The 23,464-nt window shown below is 35.6% G+C and overlaps 1 long non-coding RNA gene across 1 annotated transcript in view; it reads left to right on the top strand.

Moving 5' to 3' along the window:
- LOC308559474 overlaps positions 1-23,464 on the top strand; it is a 96,593-nt gene that overhangs the window by 46,895 nt on the left and 26,234 nt on the right. Inside the window, exon 3 of the long non-coding RNA XR_013999138.1 lies at positions 18,674-18,786. This is a non-coding gene — a long non-coding RNA (uncharacterized lncRNA). The remainder of the gene's footprint in view (positions 1-18,673; positions 18,787-23,464) is intronic.

Here is a 23,464-nt window from a genome sequence, read left to right on the forward strand (position 1 = left end):
ACACACACACACACACACACACACACACACATATATATGTGGGATGGGCAAGAGTAGGTTTATACTTGTGAATATTCTTATATATTATTTATTAATTATTGTATTATTATTATTATTAACCTACTTTTTGCCCACCCCTGTATTTCTTGCTCCTCAAGGGGGCTGTTTTTACTTGCTGATTTCTAATTAATTTTTGTGATTGGGAACACTGCGTATATGATACAATTATTTGACATCTTTGACTCTTCCTTTGTTCCTTTTATGAGATCATTTTTGTACATGTTCTTTGTATATCTGGAAAAAAAGTTCAGTATTTATATCTTTTAGATCATATTTGCCGATTTTGTTTTATAAAACTTGATATGCTCAGTAAATTTGTCTTGATCTATCATATATCTGACATATTTGGGTTAAAATTTTCCGCAGATGACCGAGGGCTCTTTAGATTCTCCTTGCATTTGAACACATTTTTGCTTTATATATATCAAAACTGGGTTGTTATATACATATTCATGATTGTTTTATCTTCTTGGACTGTTCCTTTTGTTATTCTATAAGGCTTAAGTATTTCATCCCTGTAACTGTTTTACTTCTTGCCCTAAGTTCTACTTAGGCTGATGCTGATATTACCTCAGCCAGTTTTGGTTTGTGTTGTTTGCGTATCTTTTTTCATTTCTTTTGTGACTCTGCCTTGTGTAGGTAGTTAGGTTAACAGGTCCAATCATTGAGTTAGTGTGCACCTTAGTACATTCTCAGTCACAAGGCTTGTGCCTGTGACCTCCACCTACTTAGAGAGGCAACTTGCTAGAATTAAGCACTTTGCCAATCTGATCCTTGAATCAGCTCTGGATCTTTCTGTTGGAACTTCTACTTTAGACAGATGATATTTGATATTTATCTTTCTTTTCTTGAAATTTTTTTTTTGTACTCCTAGTAGATTTTTAGAATTTCTTTAGGCTCTTTTTTTTGCTTCCTTCTTTAGCCCCACTATTTATTTTATGATGGGGGTTCAGTCTTGGCTATATATTGAATTTACCTCTGGAGGTTTAAAAAAATGGTAAAGCCTGCCCCCCCCTTCCAAGAATATGATTTTATTAGCTGGGGATAATATTGAGAACTATGTTGAGAATTATTACCTAGTCCTGGGTGCTCTCCCTAAATGAGCACTTCTGCTAAAACCATTGCTGATTCTGGCTCAACAAGGAGAAAGAAAAGAATAAAGGGTCTTTTGGTTTAGCTGTAGAGTTATGAAGTTCTGTATTTACTTCTCTTTATAGTCAATGTTTCTTGAGATTTGGATAGCTCTGAAATTGCTCTTTGTATAGTTTTATCCTGCATTTATTTGGCTGTGAATTGTCTTTGTTAATTTCTTTTCCTGGAATGCCCCAAATATTTGATCTGTTGATACTTCTAGTACTATAATATATGACTAATATAGCATATTAATATATATATTCTGTTGTTTCAGGGGACTCTGAAAGGATGGCAGATGATTTTGCCTAGATTCTTTCTTGATCTAATCATTGCCTCTTCATTAGACTATCTGTTAAACCATTGTATGAACTGAGTCATTTTGTGGTTCCTCGTAAGCCACGTTCTACTCTTCAGAAAGCCCTGTACCAGAAACTTGTCTCCTTTCTGAGATGACCCCATGGATTAGTTATAGTTTCCCTGGATGTTCCTTCCTGGGATTTTGAACCAGAGTAGGTCTTGAGAAATTTGGGAAGAGAGGGAACAGATAATTTCCATGGCTCCTGAGGTCACATTCTTACCACGTTGAATTCTATACTCAGAAAGGCTTTACATTAAAGGGGAAAAGTCTAAAAAGGCTTAAAGTACCAGTTTTAACAACCAATTTAATGTTTTAATTCAAAAGAGAAATCTTCATTTATGAACTTTTAGATATTAGGTAGGATGTCAGTTAGGGAAGGTGAAATTATCCAAGTAAACTTATTCCTTAGGCAGGCTTTGGTGTTTTGATGTGACATTATTAAATTGGGGTGAGAATACACTTATAAGGTAATAAATATCTTTTACCTAAGAGTGTGACTAGGGCAAATACATTTTATTGTATTTTATATTATGTATTTCTTGCCTGCTTTTCTATTTTTCATTTTCTGTTGTGTTAAAACCTTAATTTACTATTTATTGTGCTTATAGACTATATCTAATCCTAGGTCCCAGGGAATGTATTTTGATCAGTATGGGGAACTGTCTGATGACAGGTTTATGGATTAATATTGGAAAATAATAAATATTTACTAGGTGAAATGTACAAAACAGTTGAATAGATTCTGTTCCATATTCCTTATAGTAGTCACCAAGAGACCAGTTGAAAAATATCAGCACTGAAGTATTATTTTTTGGGAAAATTTATAATAATTGAAAGCAGAACTTGAAGATGAAGTTGCCAGCACAGCCTTATGGCATTATCCCTGGGTACTGTCAGTAAGATTGAAATTTTTGATCTCCATCATTATTTTCTACCTAGTACATTCACAGACAGAACACAGGTAAATAATGTTCTTCAGTGGATTCAGTGCCTAGTGCCAGTATCTTGAGAGGCACTTTTCATCAGTGCTTCCTGTCATATATCAATAGGGGATTACTAGTCTCAGCTCTTCTGTGTTCTGAAGACTCTCGTATTTATCTTAATCCTCTCTTCTCCCTTACGGAGATAGCTTTTTCATATCATTCAGGCAATTTTGCCTCAGTATTGTCATTGGGGATTACAATTTCTTTTCTATTTCCTGGGGTCTCTTATAATAACTAGTGGAAAAGAATTAGGGACTCTAACTTTGTTGATTTGTGTGTGTGCTAGTCCAGTCTTGCAGCAGTTCTTTCATACTCCTAATAAACACATCAAGAGATTCAGCTTTCCTGATTGTGTGGCCACCTCTCAGATAATTGAGTTCTACCATTTAACGGCTGGTAAATGACTTTACTTAGAAAAAAATATCATGTTTATTTTCTATGGGTAAGAGGAAGCCGTAAAAACAATCCTGCCACTGGAAATTTTTCTAAATCAAACATTAGGGGGAAAAATCCTACTAACTATTAAAAGGAACAAAGTGGAATTCAAATTTGACTTATAAAGACACAATTATCTTTTATAGCATGAGTGCCATAGAAAATTTGTTTATTTTTATGTTTCAATGATTACAAGCTTAATTATAAAATAAAATTAGATATTTATTTCTCTTTAAAATGACCTATTTTTAAACTAATAATTTTATTATGACAATTTAATAAGGATACTTTAAATTATTTTATGTGTTTTACCATGGAAACCAAACATGATTTCCTCTCACTTTATTCAGGCTACCTTTAGGCAAAACTATAGTTAGTTTCTTTTAATATCTTGTTTGTCTCTTTACTCCCCTTGTTCTTTGTGATAATTGATTCCTGTCAGCCAATTAAAGTTATGTTCTCTGTTCTTTTGTCTTCTTCTTAAAACTCCATCAGATGGCGTATCATTGATTCACTTAAATGAACAGATATCTTATTAAACTTTATAAATTTGTATTTTAACATACAGGGCAAAGTTCTAATTTTGCTCACACCCATAAATGAAATTGAAATTAGGCATAGGTCGGAATGGGGGTATTGGGGGGAAATTTAAGCTTACCATTGTGTTTGAAAATCATTCCATAAATAACCGCTTATTACAACTTGTACTGGATTGTCGTTCGCTCAGCACCGTCACTACTTCCTTCTGAGGCTGGGAACTATGTTTTTAATAGTGCTCTGCCTTGCCCTGGGAGGTTTGAGTCAGTGGTGAAAGCATGGGCCCGAGGACCGAAGGGTCTCGGGTTCTATTCCCGGTCAAGGGCATGTATTTAGGTTGTAGGTTCGATCCCGAGCTCTGGTCAGGGCGCTTGTGGGAGGCAACCAATTGATGTGTCTCTCTCACATCGATGTCTCTCTCCCCCCTTCCCTCCTCCTTTCCTTCCACTCTGTCTAAAATATCCTCTGGTGAGGATTAAAAAAAAAAAAAAAAAAAGAACAGTTTGCCTTGAATGATTACAGGTTAGAGTTTTCCAAATTCTACTGGGCCTCCTTTGCCACTGGAAGCAGTCCTTCCTCCACTGTCTGAGATTAGCCGCTTGTCGCGTGAAGAACCATGAGTGAGCTCTCCTGAAGTCATCATCTTTCTGAGAAATGCTGATCATCCCGAAAATTAAGCTCCACTTTCACTCATTTCTTCTGGACCTATGATTAGACTCAACGTCCTGTAGGCCACAGGAAGATGAATGTAAAGTGTGACCTAGGTGGAGATACCAAACTTGCCCCAAATGATAATATTTTGTGAATTTATATTAAAGAAACCTGAGGATGACAGGAGAATATGTCACTATATATATATATATATAATCGCTAACCAGGCTGTAGATTCAGTGTGTTGCCCATTTATTTATTTATTTGTAAGAATATGAAACATAAGATCAACCCTCATAGCAAAATTTTAGGTATACAATGCAGTGTTATTAACTATAGATACTGCGCTGTACAGATGCCTAGATCTTACTCAGCATGCATACTGAAACTTAGCACCCTTCCACTAATACCTCCCTGTTTCCCCACTCCCAGCCCTTGGCAACTGCCATTCTACTCTTTGTTTTTATGAGTTTGACTACTTTAGATTCCTTATATAAATGACATCATGCAGTAATTTGTCTTTATATCTCTGGCTTATTTGTTTTCATAATGTACTTAAGGTTTACCCATGTTGTTGTAAATGGCAGGATTTCCTGTTTTTTAAGACCACATATTTCATTGTATACACCACATTTTCTGCATCCACTCATCTTTTGGAAATTTAGGTTGCTTCCATATCTTGGCTATTGTGAATAATGCTGCAGTGAACACAGGAGTGCAGATACCTCTGTGAGATCCTGATTTCAGTTCCTTTGGATATATACATTGAAGTGAGATTGCTGGGTCACATGGTAGTTCTATTTTTAATTTTTTGAGGTACCTCCATATTGTTTTAATAGTGGCTACACCAGTTCACATTTCCACTAACAAAAGTACAAGAGTTTGCTTTTTTCCACTTCCTCTTCAACCCTTCCTTCCTTCCTTCCTTCCTTCCTTCCTTCCTTCCTTCCTTCCTTCCTTCCTTCCTTCCTTCCTTCCTTCCTTCCTTCCTTCCTTCCTTCCTTTTCTTCCTTTCTCTCCTTTTTTTATGACAGTCGTTCCACAGGTGAGGTGATACATTTTTGCTTTGCTTTGCATTTCCCTGATTAGTGATGTTGAGCACTGTTTTATGTCTATTGGCCATTAGTATGTCTTCTTTGGAGAAATGCCTATTCCAGTCCTTTTACCAATATTAATGCTTTATTAGATACATGGTTTGCAAATATTTTTTTTCCCATTTTATAGTTTTTTTCTTCATTTTTGTCAATAGACTTTGAGACAAAAACTGTCACAAGAGACAAAGATAATTACATACTAATAGAGGGGCCAATTCAACAGGAAGATATGACAATTATAAATATATATGTACCCAACATCAGAGAACCTAAATATATAAAGCAAACACTGACAGATCTGAAGGTAGAAATAGACAGCAATACAATAATAGAAGGCGACTTCAATACTCCACTTTCAATAATGGATAGATCATCCAGACAGAAAGTCAATAAGGAAATAGCAGACTTAAGCAACACTATAGAACAAATGGATCAAGTGTTTTAAATGCAGCTGAAATTTCAAATACAGTAAAGACAGAAAAGTGATCTCTGACACTTAGTAACATGGAGATAAAACCGATCTTAACAAAAGGGTCTCAGAGGTGTTGTACGAATGCAAGTTGTAGGGACTGGTGTGAGTTGAGGAGAAAATAAGAGGAACTTAAAGATATACATAGAACTCAATCAAAACAAAAAATGGAATATGTAACAACCCAACAACAATGACAAGAACAAAACAAAAACAGAGAAAATATTACAGATGTCCCTTTTTCTCCCCAGTGACCCGTTCCACCCCGTCCCACCCCCTTCCCCAGCCCCTCTCCACGCCATTGTCCGTGTCCTTGGGTTGTGCATATATGTCTATGAGTTCTAAATAAATAAAAAACAAAACAAAAACAAACAAACAAAAAGGCCTAATGTGACTTTTAGAATCCTGTGCTACCTATGCTAGGTTCTCAACAAATGCTGGATGAAGCTGGAAAAAAGACCCAAAGCAGAGAAAGCAAACAAAAAACCAAAGTTTAAAAATGTTCTTCATGTTAAATACATCTTTGAGCTATGTCCCTTCTAATTTTCCTTTTATTACTTCTCTTCCCAAAAAAGTATTCTGTGTTCTTGCAGCCACTCGGTTTTGTCCCTGTGCCACCCTAGATTCTACCTCTACAGTCATGGTAACTCGTCTTTCCTCAGCCATCAATGACTGCATAATCATACTTCATTTTCCTCTTAAAACTTTCCTCTCTCGTCATCCAAGACCTTCTATTTTACTTTTTCTCCTTTCTAACATGTTCTTTTATGTGTCATCTCTCTTCTTCCCTTCTGCAAATTGAATTTGACAATTTTTCCCCCATCAGTTTTTATACGTTCTTCCACACTAATTGTCCCACTATTTTATGGCTTTAATGACTCCAATGATCTCTTTGTTGTGAGTGATTTATACATTTAAACCTTAACCATTTTCATTTCCAAGCTCCACATCCACAGCTCTATGTTTCTTATCAACACCTTCACTTGGATAGCCTGCAAACAGCATGTTGCAAACGCACTTCTCTTCAAAACTTTCCCTGTGGTGAAGAAAGTAAGCTCTCACGAAGAGAGTATTTTGCATAGAGTTGAAAATTGTTCCAGGGTTAAAGTAAATTTTATAGGAATAAGAATGCCTTTGGAAATGTATCTATTTTAGATCTGTAATGTTTAAATGTAAAATAGCTATGAGTGGAAATATTTTACTCCTGCCAAATGCTGAGAGCTATGTAGAAAGTATGCTTTTATAGAGTAATTAATTAAATGTTTAGTATGACATTAATGGTTCAAGGAGAGATTATGAGTATTTCATAATTTAATTAGTGACAACATACTTTAGACCTGAGTGGAAACAGTCTGGAGTGGCTGATTAAACTATTGAACACTGGACATTTAGGACACAGCATTTTCATTGTGTTTTACTATAAGACACCATAATATATGCATATGTATACAGCGTGTAAGTCAGTGATTGTAATTTAAATGAGTTAATTATATTTACTTCGAGCATTTAGTTAATGTTGTTACATGGACAATGGTCATTCAAAGTGATTTTGTTAAGTGGCAGTTTTGAATTGACAAAAGACATTTTATTCTAACTTAAAAGGCATCCTAATGCAAGAGAAACTTACAGGATATAAAATTGATTTTTGTTCTTCATTCATAATATCAAGTAAAATATGAGCCATGTGATGAAAAATGTGCTTAGAATGAATTTATTTAAATACCAGGAATGTTATTCTAACAAGAAAGGATTCATTCAACTTCTCTATTACATAAAACTATTGAGTTCAGGGCTTCAAAGATTTTTTTAATTTTAATTTTTGCATAGTATGTAAAGACGAATTTAAAGCTAGTAATAGTTGTTTAAAGGAGAGAGAACTGACAAAGAAATGTGGAATCAGGAACAGTTTTTAGGAGAAAGTGATATGTAAAAAGGCATTGAAGCTCAAGGGAACATGGAAAAGGGTCTATTTCCAGACAGAGAAAATGTAATGGAGACTGTAGTGGAGACTCAGAGTGTCTGCATGGAGCTGAGATGAATTTAGTTGTACTAAATACCTGTGGGTGTGATAAAGATGAAGATACATTTAGGAAAATATTCTGAATAGACTTGAGTACCTGGCTGTGATGTTTGGACTTCTGGAGATAGTGGACAACCATAAAATTCTTTTGAGTTTGGTAAGAAGATAAAGGGGTGCAAGTTTTAGAAATGTAACCTGACAGTGGTGTGGGAAATGCATTACTAGCTAGAGAGGGAGGAGATGGATAATTGGTTTCCTTGCAGTTGTAGCCTATCTGTGTGGATGGGGTGCCATGGCGTGACTGTATTCCACATGGTAGGAAAGGCTATACTTTGCTCAGACCTGAGCCTCTCATTTCCTTCTTGAATACTATGTGAGCTCACCTATGTGCCACAGTTTCTCTGTGGGGCCCTTCATGGAGAAATTATTTCTCTTTGCGCCTATTTAACTTTTTGTCGGTGGCAAAGCATCACTGCCTTCACTGGCTTTTGGTCCTCACCTTCCAAAGCTGGGAAGTAGACCATCATCCTTCTGCACTTTAGACTAGTGTATGAAAATGGTGATCAATAAATGACAGTTTCTCTCTTTAAACTCTCCTTCCTCTCTCCCCTCTGTAACACCTACATTTTTTGGGTATTCTCACACTCCTCTTTGACCTCAGCATACTCTGTTCTTTCATTAGCTTTTATCTTTCTTGTATATTGATCCTTCCTGGAGTCTCATCTCTGCCCTCTTCTTTTTATACTATTCCTAGGTGCTCTCTTTAGTGCCCACAATTTCGACCACTATCTGAAAAATGATGTTTCCAAATTTTTATGTTTAGCAGTGCTTGTCCTTTCTAGCTTGACATCCATTTTTTTCCTATGAGCTGAATATACACTCTTAGATGTTATACAAATATTTGAAATTCAGCATGTCCAAAACTTAGCGTGTTATCTTCTTACCTTTCTTGTGTATTTTCTTTTAAATTCCCAGCAAATGGTGTCACTATTAACTGACTTTTCCAAACCAGTACCCTAGGAATTTTTCTAGACACTTCCCTCTTTCTTACCTTCTGCTACTAATCAATTGTCACCTCCTAAATGTTTCCAATGTGCCTCTTTTTTTCTGAAAATGCTGTATTTCAGGCCCTCTTTGCATAAATAATTATAATATGCTTCTGACATGTTTACCTGCATCCTATCTTTTTCCTCTGAAAATTCTCCTAGAGTTATTTTTCTAAAATGTAAATATTATCCCCATATCCATCAGGATAAAACTCAAACTTCTTATCTTGACATACAAGGCCACTAGTGGTTGGACTTTACCTACTTCTTTGGCCTCATCTATGTCACTAAACTATTGCATATCTCAGGGTACAATAGTAAAACTTTTTTGCAGAAATTATTTTCTCTATTTAGTATGTCCTTCCCTATTTGTCTTCGAGCCTGCACATATTCTTTAAACTCTCATCTCAAAAATCAACTCATTATTATTCAGAAATTCTTATTACACTTCAACTATATGCCAGGCACTGTGCTAGTCAACTCTTTGTGAATAATTCCTTGATTCCCAGGCACTTAACATTCTGCCCTGTGAACATCTCTATTATCAAATTGAATTGTCAAGATCTGAATACTTATCTGCTCCTTTTACTGAACCACATGCTTCCAGAGGGCAAGGAATTGATATTATTCATATGGGTGTCTTTAGCTCTTGACACAGTCATAGATTATCATTAAATGTTGAACAAATAAATGAATGGTTATTTTAAGCAAAATGTTATTACATTTCTTAGGGAGATTTGGAAAAACATAATTTTCCTTGAGCTTAGTAGACACAAATACTGTTTCCTGAAGTTCTAAACCTACTGGACTAGAAAATATGAGTGTTTTAAAATAAATGGAACGCCTCAGCATTCTGGTTAATTGGTGTGAATGATTTCTGACAGAAGGTTGACTATCAAATAGCTATCTACTTTGCCTCTGTTTTGTATTTATCATATATATTTTGATAGAAATTAGCAGTAAACCAAAGAGATGTTTTCTCACAGATACTATTACTTTTCCTTTGGGTGTGGATAATGAACACTAGGAAGGCCAGCAGAGTTTCCAGGGAGTAATTGATTTGATGGTTTGTGTTATCATGTGGTTATTCTAAAAGGAGAGGCACTCTGCTGTCATTACCTGCCCAGCAGTCACAAGCAAGGGCCATGGCGGAGCAATGACTCTTTCATGAAATACTAAGCAGGGCACACTGTCATTATCTTATTCTTACAAATAAGGAGCAAGAATGAACTCGTCTGTTGAATTAAAGGGCAGGGAGGGCTTTTTGGGTTGTATAACCCCTATTCCTTTTTTAATAAATGAGGGAATCGAGGGCCCAAGATATTTAAGTATTAACTTGAGGTGACAAAGCTAACTAGTAGAAGTAGGATAGAAGTCAGATGTTCTAACTAAAATTTCTTCCAGTTCTGGCAGAAGATCATATTCTGTGAACCATGTGAAAGCAAGATTGGCATTATATTCATTTTAATCAGGCACATCAGTTAGTCATTGATTATAGGCATATATTTATTTTTCAAAGGGTTAATATTTATGTATCAAGTTGCTCATATTTGCTATTAATTTATATCATAAAGATTTCACAGATATTATTTTTCCTTAGTTAGGTCTTGAATAAAAACAAGGCAATGTCAGCTTTCCCTTTAACTCTGCAGAGAGCAATGTGATTTACAGCGCCTGATGCCGTTACTCACTTCAGGGCCTGTGGAACGTCAAGTCTAGACTCCAGGCTTTATATTTCCATTGGATGGCCTACATTTTCTGGGAAAGTTGTTAGGAAGAGTTTGTAGCAGATGATCAGGTTCTCAGGAGGTTGGATTAGAACTTGCTGGGAAAATAATGTGATATGAAGGCTGCCTGATGATCTGGGAGTGGACAAAGAGGGGGAGGGAGAAAGAAGGGAATGGGAACAAAGGAACTAAAAAAATATGCAAGATAGTATTTAAGAAAATAGGGAAAGAATGGGGAATGTAAGGCAGGTAAGTTGGGCCTGGAAAGGTTTATTGAATTCCTACCTATAAAGGTAAGATATTGTGCTAGAAAATTTATCATCTCATTTAATCTTCACAACTTTGGAACATATGCCATTTTACAGGTGAGGAAATGAGACACATTGAAATTAAGTCATGTGTACAAGTAAGTGTCCCCTATCCACATACTGTGTTTAGTAAGCGTTCGGACTAAGGTTCAAACCCAGGCCTGATACCATCTCTAGCGCCAGGAGAAAAAGCTCATTAAATGCTCTCAGAATGTTGGTTCATAGCTGGTGAGGATCTTGAAAATTTAATCCTTCTTGCTAGGTTGATTCAAATGGCCCTGCAGTGCCTCCCCTTAGGAACTTCAGTGGGTTCCTGAGTAGAGAGCCCTGAAAAAATGAAGCCAGTCTGTAAGTCCTTACTGGTCCGATTAGTGAAGATTGTCTAAAAGATGGGAGGGAAGGTTGAAATAATGGAAATGATGATGTAGAACCTCTCAGAAATGATGGTGCAATGGTTTTTCTTCTTTCGCTGCAGAAATCACTCACATAAGCAGGGTGGAAATTAGTTCCCAAATGGGGAGCAGTGTGTGTGTGTGTGTGTGTGTGTGTGTGTGGTGACTGTGGCAGTGGTCCTATATATAAAAGTGGGCTGGAATTTGGAACCTTATATGATTAAGATTGCAATTACTCCTTAGCTCTTGATTGTCCAAAAATGTGGTATAATTTGGGAACAAGGCTACTAGCAGATTAAATTACATTGCACATATTTAAACACATCCAAATGCCCAACGTTAAAATATTTTTAAAATCAGAACTTGCAGTTAAAAAAAAATTAATGTGTTTATTATTTACATAAGAATGGAACAGTTTCATTATATATAAAGAACTAAATATGGAAAATTACAAAGAAGAAAGTAAAAATTCAGAATAATCACTTTAAATATTTGCTGAAGAGAATCTAAGATATCTCTTTGTGTGCATTTGGCTCTTACATTTCACAGCCTTTTCAGTAACAAAGGAGAAACTTTGGTTCCCTGCCTGCTTAGTCTTATCAATTAGGGGTTCTCAAGAGCCCTCACATTGGGTACTCTATACATGTTTGTCCAGTGAATGACGTTATTAGCAGCTGACCCCGTAGGCCCCATTTTCTCACATGTGAAGGGAACAACCACTAATTATTTTGCACAGGATATGGTTCATTCAGGGGTGAGAAACCTCTCCAAATGGATTGCCACTCCTGTGATTATTCATGCTTGTAAAAGAGAGAGTAAAAGAGTGGAGGTTTCATGAGAAGTTGGGAGGTGACAGTGGCAGCATGGCGACATCAATGGAACAGTGTGTGCAGACAGAGGCCCGCTTGCCCAGCCTGGTTGCTTCTGCGCAGGCAGAATCAGAAGAGGCCTCAAGGGCAGCTTCACATCTGACACTAAAGATGTGTGCAGCAGAAAAAGGCAGGGATGAACTGTGGAGGCAATAGGCTTGGAGGTGGGCTCTAGCCCAGCTCCGTCAGCAACTAGCAAGTCTCTTAATCTCACTAAACCTCTGACTCATCAGATTTGAGGAAGTTGGACTTGGATATTCTCCATAGTTGGTTTTGGTTAAAACATTTTGAAATGGTATGACCAACTTTAGTTATATAAAAATTTTGAATTTCTATGTAGTTAAAGAATAGCATCAACCAAGTTACAGGACAAGTGAAGACCAAAGAATTGGAAAAAATGCCATATATCCATCAAAAAAGGGAAATGGTTAAATAAATGATGGTATAACCATCCACTGGAATATCATGCAGTGGTAAAAAGAAAGCAGAAACTCTTTATACTCTGATATGGAACAATAATTCAATATATAGGTAAATAAGAAAAGAAGGTACAGAACAGTCTTAAAAAAAGAAAAAGAAAAAAATTGCTTATATAAGCATAAAACACCACTGGGTGGATAAACAAGAATTTATAATATTGGTTGCTTTCAAGGGAGGGTGGCTGGGGAGCAGAAGGTGGGAGGAGACTTTTTACTGGACACTCTTTTGTACTTTTTGAATTTTATTTATTTATTTATTTTTTAAATATATCTTTATTGATTTCAGAGAGAGGAAAGGAGAGGGAGAGATAGAAACATCAATGATGAGAGAGTCATTGATCAGCTGCCTCCTGCACGCCCTTGACTGGGGATTGAGCCCGAAACCCGGGCCTGTGCCCTGACCAGGAATCGAACCCTGATCGCCTAGACCCTAGGTCGACGCTCAACTGCTGAGCCACTCCCGGCCGGGCTACTTTTTGAATTTTAAACCATATGAATGTGTTACCTATTAAATCAATGATAGAAAGTTAAGTGATTTAAGAAGATAACCTTTTCATGTGTATATACAAATAGATAGCTAGATAAAAATAATTTTGGAATAGATGGGATAATACTCTGCATGCAATTTTAATTAAAATAAAACATTTCACATGAACTTAATAAAAAGCCTATAACTGAAATAGTTTCTTAACTTCAGACTTATTATTTGTTTTTAATCACAAAGACATATTAGGCCTTGGAATATCCTTTTAGAATTAAAAAAATTCTAAAATTTAAGAGATTGAGTTATATACTTTTAACCACATTTTTCAACATTAGAGAGTAGCTACAGATTTTCAGCTATGAGTAAAGACATTAGCATATTTAGACTATTTTTATTATTTTCCCTTAATACCAGTTTTTCCAGGTATTACTGAGCTAATTTTACTTTGGCCTCATTTCTCTTAAAAATGTTAAATTTCTGTTTCTTGCTATATTTAATGTATTTTTGCAAGCAACCCGTAGTTTATAGTAGGCAGAATATAGATAAATCACAGATATACATAAAATATTGGAAGTTATTAAAAATGTTCATAATCCTGCCTTATGATTTGCCAGTAATTTTTATGTGTACAATAGTATGTGTAAAGGTTATGTCTAAATTATATATTAATTATTGAAGACACAGTTTAGAACAACACAGAAGATTCTCTTTTGAAATCAGTATTCACCTATTTATTAATGTGTCTTCATAAATTGTCGTCTCTTCAATTTGCCACTTATATGCAGTAGAAAATAATTTGCTTTGCTTTCGTACTGAAATTGTGTGTTCTAGTATAGTGAGGCCATGAAGTGAGTGACTCTGGTTTACTTTTTTAAATTGTAGGTTGTTACATAAGATCTGCCAGGATCAGGTCTAAAAGTGAGTTATTTTTTCACATTTCAAAATCCAAGTTGAAACACTGGCTTGCTTGTTAAGATTAATTAACAGGAGGTAATTCTTGCACAGTGGCTCATTAACAGAAGAAAAATTGGCCCACTCTAATGGCTCACAGAATTTTAGTAGGAAAGTTAATGATGAATTTAAGCAACCCCCATATAAATACAACCCCTTTACTCTTTAGAAAAGAAAGAAAACATGTATTTTCCCTTCAAGGTAGAGATAATACCTAGTGTGCTATTCTCCTGCAGCTGTTTTACCTTCTTCAAATGACCACTCTCTCTTTTCTAGTGCTAAAAATCACAAATTTACCATTTGTGTGACCGGATGTGAAAGCAATAGTGGAATTAGACACATAGTAGCTCTGTCGTAAGTAGACTTGAACTTGGACAAGTTTCTTAGCCCTATGAGCCTCAGTTTTATCTGAAAAAATGGAGGTGAACTAGTAAGTCTCTAAATGCCTTCTATTTGTAAAATTTTTATTCCTAAATGAAATATGTTGTAAATATGAGTGCCTTCTTAGCTGTTCCTGGTGTCAAGTGGCATTGCACCGTCTCCTCTAGCAACCACACCTTTGGTCTCTGTTTCTATAAGTCTGTTTTTGTTTTGTTTTGTTTGTTTTGTTTTGTTTTTAGATTCCACGTATGGTATTTGTCTTTCTCTGTCTGACTTATTTCACTTAGCATTATACCCTCTAGGTCTGTCCATGTCATTGCAAATGGCAAGATTTCATTCTTTCTACTGCTGCATAATATTCCATTGTGTGTGTGTGTGTGTATCACATCTTCTTTATCCATTCATCTATCAATGGACCCAAAACATTCTTGAAACAAAAATATATTGACTTCCTTTAATTTAAGCTTTAAGTGGTTTTGTAAAATAAAAACTATAATTGGGTGTCTAATCTCAATACAGAGGGCTGCCACTGATCATGTTTCTGAAGCCCTGTAGTACTTTAGTCTATTGGAAGAATGGTTAACATTTTTTGATTTCCACTTGGTTGCCATTTCTGAATATTGAGAGATGGTGAAACACTAATTTTGGTGAACGAGGCAGTCTGGTCTTCATGTAAAACAGCAACCACATTCTTGCCCATTTATGGTCAGTGCAAATCCTAGGACTTGCAGCCAAGATACCAAACCAACAAGACCAAGTACCTTCTACTAACTTTTAGTGTATTGTGTTATTGCTGCTAACTTTGTTCTTTATAGATCTGTCAGTAGGTTGAATGTAAGTATAAGCTTTACAGTGTTGAATTTTATATATATTCTGTGTCTTCATAAATATTTCAGTGAGAATGTTGTGTTATGCTTTTCTTGTTAGATGTTTTATATGTAGAAAACTGTGCTAGAGTTTTCTAGTTAAATGCCATCTTAATCAGAAAATTGAGTCCACGAGTCTTAATTTTTCCTACTAGGTAGAAAATGTGAGACTAGATTGTGTTTAAAGTCCCTTAACTCAAAACTACCGTGTTTCTTTAATTTATGCACAGAATTATTGAGCCATCTCTGTTTTTCTCAGGTAGTGGGAATGAATAATGCCACTCATTCTGAGTGTATCCATATTGGATACGCACACTACAGGCATAATATTACTTTAGAGATGTTAGTAGACTGATATAATTAGATGTAAACCATTTAAAATGAGTGAAAATTACATGTAGTTAAGTCATGATTAGAAGAGAATAGACTTTGAAAGTTCCATTCATCATCTGAGTTCAGCAGCCACAGTTACTGCCTTAGATATCGGTTTAGAATTTGAATTCTTTAATTCACTGCTTATCTTGGGACTGAGTATTATGCTTAACAGGAGTCATGTGTTTGTTTCTTCACCTTAAATCTGTGACAGCTTCTTCTGGCAATCTTAGTACAGAGTGATTTCAAAATAATGTTTAGTCTGGAAACTGTTGTTCTTCCTTGCCTGTGAGTGATGAAACTTGGGCATGTTGCTTCCTGCTGTTACATTGCTTCCAAAGAGCATTGTAATTGTAAATAAAAGAAGGATTAATGGAAACGGTGAAATCTGCATCTTATTTTAGGGATTACTTTTTCAAATTCAATCTTTGTTCCAGAAGCTTAATGTCTTTTCATAATTCTGTCTTTTTGTTGACACAGCAGTAGTATATGGCACAGTCAAGGAACATAAGCAGCTTTGAGTCTACCGTAAAACTACCTATTAGTTTTTGGAAAATTATTTTAAAAACTCTAGAACTCATTTCTTCCTTTTGTAAAATTTTATAATCTATGTAACATTTTTGAAAGATGGCATAGTACTCATGAGGGAGGGCTCTTAAATTAGACAAACTGATTTTGAACTTTGGCTCCAACCCTTAAGAGTTGTGTGATTTCATTCTGTCGACTTAGTCTCAGACTGTTATTTCAGTGGGGTTAATAGTACTTTGGGGCTTGTTCTGAGCATTAAATCAGATAATTCACATAAACCACTTAGCACAGTGCCTGGCACAGATACATACTTGTTATCTGTTGATATTATTATTAACTCTTACTAAATACAATACAGACACACGTAGAAAGCCCTCGAACTATTATTACTGAGCATTAGGAGACTCAGTAGGTGTAATCTGAAGGAGTAATTATACTTAGTCTCTTTTCTCTGTGTATCCACTATCTAATATGTTCTGAGAAGATACTGCTGATAGGACATCTTATTCAGGCATTAAATTATGGTAGAGATGACTCATGTTTGGCCTGTTCTACTTTTCCACCTCACTGGATCCTGCATCATTTTTCTCAAATTGAATTGTCCTTTTTATTTCCAATTGCACACCAGGTTGCTGCCTAGTGCCAGTATTTCTTAACTAAGAAGTATCCAATTAGTCTTTATTCTGATGAAGGAGGGTTCTTAAGATTCTATTGCAGGTCTTTTATCTCGGATATTTAAAAGTTCTATGTTTTTTTCTAATTCCAGGGGATATATGATACTGATTTCATTATTAGTATAGATTTGAGAACAGCTGTAATAATAAATAGTGCATTCCCCTGCCCCCAGAAAATGAATGCAGTTAAGGGAAAACTTTTCCCTGAGTGATGGGTGATTTCAGTTATTTAAAGCAAATATCTTTCCATGGAATATTTACAGTAGTAACCATACTATAGTTAAATAGCACACAATTTTGCTTACATATTTTATAGACGAATAGAATTTTTTATAAGGAAAATATGGTATAATATGTTTTGGAAGGAATACTTATCAGAACAAATTTTTAATTGTCATTAATGTAGTTATTGAAATAACATTTCTTTTTGCTAATGAAAGATGATTACATTTTGTACTGTGTACATGTATGTATATACACAATACATTATAAAACACAAGGATTTTGACTTTAAAAGTCATCTGCTTAAAAATATCATCCATTTTCTCAGTTCTCACAATCACACAATGTTGTATCTATTGTTATCGCAATATACCATAGCACAGAAATTGATAGAGTATTTCAAATAACTGATTAGGGGTACAAATTAATCGAATTTCCTGATCTGTGTACAGACAGACATACACACACATACAAATTCACATATTCATACGTGTAATTTTTTTAAAAAATTCAAAATTCTTTTGGGAAAAGTCCCTACCAGCTATCCAGTGAGGGGGCAAACCTGGAAAGAGTCTGCTTGAACTCAGGACTGCCAATTCTACAATCTTATACTTAAAGAGTCACCTCCCCCACCTACTGCCCCCCAACTCACCTTTTATTTGAGAAGATGTATAGATTTATGGAATATGGGCAGGTAGAAGAATACTTTATCATTATTAAAAGATTCCCCCCAAATCCTGATTCCATTGCTTAGTGAGGTAGGCAGGACCATGTTGAGGATTCTTTATAACTCAAAAAGATAGACCTCAACCTAGAATCAAAGTTGTTTTCTATGTTATGGAGAGAAAACCCTTTCATGGTGAGAAAAGCCCAGGTTCACCAGTAGTGTGACGACCAGGTAGAAGTAGAGCTACTGGGTCACCTCTAAGACTTGGAGCCAAATTGGCTTAACTGATTCACTGGAGACCTTCTTAGGGTGCTATAGATCCCAAGCGGTAGTGGATTCTTCTCTTCAGCTTCATGGGAATAGATACTCAGAGGCTCTAAAAGGAAACTGGGAAGAGAATACCCAGACAGGTCCAGATCTTTAACTTCTGGACAGATGATTGTGAATATCAAAACTGCTAGTACTGACATCCATCAAAATGTGCTTGCCCGTCACAATGACCCTTCCTGGAGGGGGCACTAAGGAAGGGAAGGCGCAAAGAGAGGCTCCTGAGATTCTTTCTGAGTTCAGTGAGCCTCTGACATCCTTTTATGTATCTTATTTTTTGTAACTCTAGAGATTTCTCGTTCAAATGCTCTTTTAAGTCTAATGGTATATTTGATATCAAACATTGATCATTATGGCTTTTGATATATAAAAGTGAGCTTTTAGAGACTTTATTATTAAGATAAATCATTTTATAAAAAATGGAAAAGGAGAGTAGTTGTTTATCTTCTTTTGAATGCTGTAGACTTGCTCACCTATTCCCTTACTTCTTGGTATTATAAAAACAAGAAGACCCTGTATCATTCATGATAATCTTGCATGTTTTCTCTTGTGCACTAGATTCTAGAGTAGAATTTATCTTCTGCTTTAAATACATACAGAGATATCTCTCCAGACTCAGACTGTATTGTTATTTTCCAGGGCAATGAATCAAGGAGGCTGACTGAAAGCTCTAAAGATAACTGAATAACCAAGTCGTTGGGCCTCTAACAAGCATATACAGTTCATCACTTACATGAAACATGCCACAACAGGTAAGAGTTTGTGTCTGATGTGCTATGCCCTCTTTTTATTTATTTTTAGTTTTATCAGGGTAAGTCACTAGGGCAGAGACTACAAAGAGGGGAATATAGAGAGGAGAGAAATAAGGAAGGAAAGCGGTATGTTTTGTCGATTTCAGAGGATAACAGTTTTTTATTTATAGAGCTAGAAGAGGATATTCAGGCTTTAGCTCTTTATATTACAGCATGACTATGCTAAGGATGTTGTTTGAACCAAGGATCAAGAAGAAAACGTTAAACTGCAATTAATAAAACGTGTTAGGTCTGTTTTCATACATTAAAAAAAATTTACCTAGCCCATTGTTCTCAAAATTTAATTAGCATATACATCAATCCAAAGCTATTTAAAATTCAGATCTCAGGTTCCCTCCAAAGATTCGGATTTACTCCTGGGGTGGGCTCCAGAGGCTGCATTTTAAACTAGCATCCCATGAGATTCAGATGTGGGTGGTTGGTGCATTCCCCCTTTGAGTTCTGCCAGAACTTTGGACTGTTGGAAAAACAGGACAGGTACTCATAACCAAATATAAATAATTACTGTAAAATAATGTCAGTTTAGAGCTTGGTATCGCCCCTCCCTCCTATTAAATCCCTCCTGTTGTGATTGCCTTTGTAACTTTGATGGCTTCCCATTGGAGGCATCTTGCTATTCCTGTTGTTTGAGCCGGGGGCGGAGCGTGGGGAGGGTGGGGGGTGGTGTCTGTCTTTGTTGCTTAGAAACAGAAATCAATTGCAATTATGATTAACTTAAGAAAATAAAAAAAGAAAAAGAAAGAAAAGAAAAAGAAAAGGAATCTATTTAAAATCTTTTCCGAGCTCACAGAATTCTTGGAAATTTGAAGGACCAATTTTGGAAAAGGAGGACTCCAGGCAGTTGTGGGTGGGGCTGGGGGTTACCTGGCAGAAAGAGCCAACCACCTGCCAGGCTGCCCTGCAGGAAGAGTTGACACCATGTCCTGCTGCTGTTGTCCATGTCACTGAGAAGACCACCCGTGCAAACATCCCATCTTGTTTGCTCGAGTCAAAGTTCTGGGGAGTGTGTTTACAATTTGTTCTGTTCCCCATTGCTGACTGGAGATGAAGACAAGAGAATCCTAAAAGCAGATTTCTGAAACTGTTTTGAATTCTTACATCAGGCACCAAAGAGTTCCTGATCTCTGCAGTTTTATTTCATATAGTGATCCTGATGAGAAAGCATAGATATCAACTATATGATTTATTATTCACTCTGACTAGTGCAGAGCAAGTAGGAAAAGCAAAATATTCTTCTTGACATCATTCGAAACATACTATTTCTCCTGTCTATCTATGTGGAAGTTTTCTCATTCTATTCTATATTTAATATGAATGTAATGCTTAAAATGACTTACTCCCAAAGAAATGACATACACAACTAGAGTGAGACATATTTATTCTATTATTTGATACACTCCTTTGGATGGTACTGAATATGTTTATGTTAGTTAAGAAGTATAATCTTATGGCATCTACTAAAAATGTATGACCACTTATTTAAAAAAATTTTGCTCTTTATTCATTATATATAAAAACAAATCAACTTATAAAATATGGCACTTAGGTAACATAAAGTTTCTTATTCATTTTTTAAACAGAAAGACATTTTTAAATTTTATGCCTTGTTAAATATTTTTGAAATATTTTACTTAGACAGTATTGGATACATGAAATAACTGAGTATTTTTTGGTTGATTGAAAACCAGAAGTTCGCTAAGATCCATGTCTGATTATGATGACGGAATTTAGAGTTACTGTGTAAGCAAATGAGGAGGGTAATGAATGAATCCCATCCAGTTGCTGTAACTCTCCCCAATTGATTAAGTCTAATATCAAAAATCTAGGTATTAGATTTACATTATTATTTTAAATGTCCAGAAAAGACAAGTTTATAAGACAGAAAGTAAATGAATGATGAAACAGAAATTAGCTGTTCATGGGCATAAGAGATGTTATGGGGGGTATGAAAATGCACTAAAAATAATTTATGATGATGGTTGCACCACTTGGTAGTTACTAAAAACATTGACTTGTAAACTTGAAATGGGTAAATTGTTTACAAAGTGAATGCTAAAAGTAAAATCCTGTTATAAAGACAGGTAAAAATCTGTCAGATATGGGAGGAAAAAAAAAAGTCTGATAAACATGTTTAGTGCAGTTCTATATATCGATCTTATAAATCTCAAAGTTCCTTAACAAACAGCTTTATTGTAAGATATTTATATTATTATATACTTTATAATTTTATACTATGAATAATGTTAATTAATTTAAAAAGTTTTTATAAAATTGAAACTACATTAAATGAAGACTGCCCATTCCACCCCAAATAAACAGTGATAAAGATATAGTAACTTGATAATTGTGAAAGTATGTCATTTTGAGAAACACTTTAATAGGTATAAATAGCATCCAAAATTCAGATTTTACAAATGAGAGACATTTGATATGTCATGAAGATATTTGATATGTCTTCAGTGGATTAAAGAAATAGTCTGGAAGTGGTACAAATGTGGTACAAGCAGCATATATTTGAATCCTACGCTGAGGTGCAATTCTGCGTTGTTGATCATAAATTGGATTGGTTAAGTAATTAAACTGTGAGTTTTTGAAGGTCAAAGACATAGTTTCCTTGGCATGTTTTACTTGTACTGTTCTGCATATATTTAATAATAGTACATTATTGGGCCAAATTCTTAAACTAATTCAATTATAGGAAATGATAATAGTCAACTAAGAGAGCCATTAATCACTTTTAATCTATCTTTTGCAGGCACAGACTTTGTAATGATTTAGTTTTAGGCAGTAATATACAAATATATTTAGTCTTAATAATTTATGAAGTACTAAAATGTTGAATAACTTTAATTAGACCCACAATAAACTTATTGGCTGGAAAAAATAGCATAGATTCACGTATTTTAATTCAAGACTATAAAGTTTATGATATGTTAAATATTTGAACTGAATAATTTTTCATTCACTGTTAGAATTTGTAGGTCTCAGGAGAAGCCTGTTACAGATGCCCTGCTCTCTGTTACTTCTCCATTCATCTTTGGTAGCAAAACAACTTTTTGTAGTACTAGGAAGTTTCCCCCCCTATTTACCTGCTTGCTATATCATATCCTCATTGCTGTCATTATTTATTGTTATTATTTTGTTTATGCCCTTACAGAATATTGACTTCATTTCCCCCCCCCCCCCCCATTCTTAGGATGGTTTGAAATAGGCATCAAGCACCTCATTTCCTAGGCCTTCTAATGTCCTAACTCACTGTCTTTAGGTCAAGGAGGAAGCAGTGGCAGGATCACTTGCATTACTCTCTGCAGTCTTCTTGGACTCATTCATTCTGCCTTTCAGTGCTGAACGTTTGAGAGAAACTTGAGTTTGGGAATATTATGCTATGGCTACGTATATATACATGAAAAGTTATCAATTCACGATTACTTGTATAGTTTGACTGCTGAGTGTCTATCGACTCTTCTATTCTTTTATTCTTTGCTTAGGAATTGTTAGACCTCTAGTGGACTTTAAATAAATCATCGTGGGCATAGTTATCTCCAACCAAGTGTGTTGGGTGGGAAAATCCTTCAATAAAAATTAGCGGATCCTTTGTTGTGTGGACAATTAAAAAAGAAAACAGCTTGAGATATAGGAAATTTTTATGGGACTAGGCAGGACTATTTAAAGTCTTTGCTTGAAACATTCTAGATATGAAAGCCATATTTACTCAGATATATTAGGAAAACATTGGTTATAATGGGAAGTCTTCAGAATATATGTGTAAAAAGAAAATTCTTACAGCATGGAGGCCAAATTTAAAACTAAAGGTCAAATTGAACATTTTTTTTTAAATCCTCACCCGAGAATACTTTTTCCAATCCTTTTCAGAGAGAGTGGAAGGGAGAGAGAGAAACATTGATGTGAGAAAGACACATCTATTGGTTGCCTCCTGAACATGCCGTGACCAGGCCAGGGCCAGGATCGAGCCTGCAACTGAGGTATGTGCCCTTGACCAGAATCGAACCCAGCACCCTTCAGTCCACAGGCCGACATTCTAACTACTGAGCAAAACTGGCTGGGGCCAAATTGAACATTTTTAAAACCAAGTTTTAAAAATCTGGTCAAGAACGAAGCTGTGGAAAATAGCAATGGAAGAACTAGTAATATCATAGTGAGGCCAAATTTGGGGACATTTTGATAACTTATAAACCCAGCTGAACTTAAATAAAGTGCAGGCATCATGACAAAACTTGAAGAAAGGAGACCACAGTCTTCAGTGATGGTTACAGAAAATATTTGGGGAACCAACAAAGTAGAAGGGATACCTAAGGGCGAGGAAAGGCAAGAGCTGAAAAAAGATTCTAGAAAATGGAAAGAGAGGCCTGGTTGGTTTGGCTCAGTGGTTAGAGCATCAGCCTGCAGACTGAAGGTATCGGGCTCTGTTCCAGTCAGGGGCTCGTACCTTGGTTGCAGGAGTGTGGGAGGCAGCCAGTCAATCACATTGATATTTCTCTCTCTCTCTCTCTCTCTCTCTCTCTCTCTCTCTCTCCCCTTTCCACTCCCTGAAAAGCAATGGAAAAAATATCATCGGGTGAGGATTTAAAAAAAAGAAAATGGAAAGAGAGGTCCAAAC

Source organism: Miniopterus schreibersii (genome assembly GCF_964146895.1).
Source record: "Miniopterus schreibersii genome assembly, chromosome: 7".
Lineage (NCBI taxonomy): Eukaryota > Metazoa > Chordata > Mammalia > Chiroptera > Miniopteridae > Miniopterus > Miniopterus schreibersii.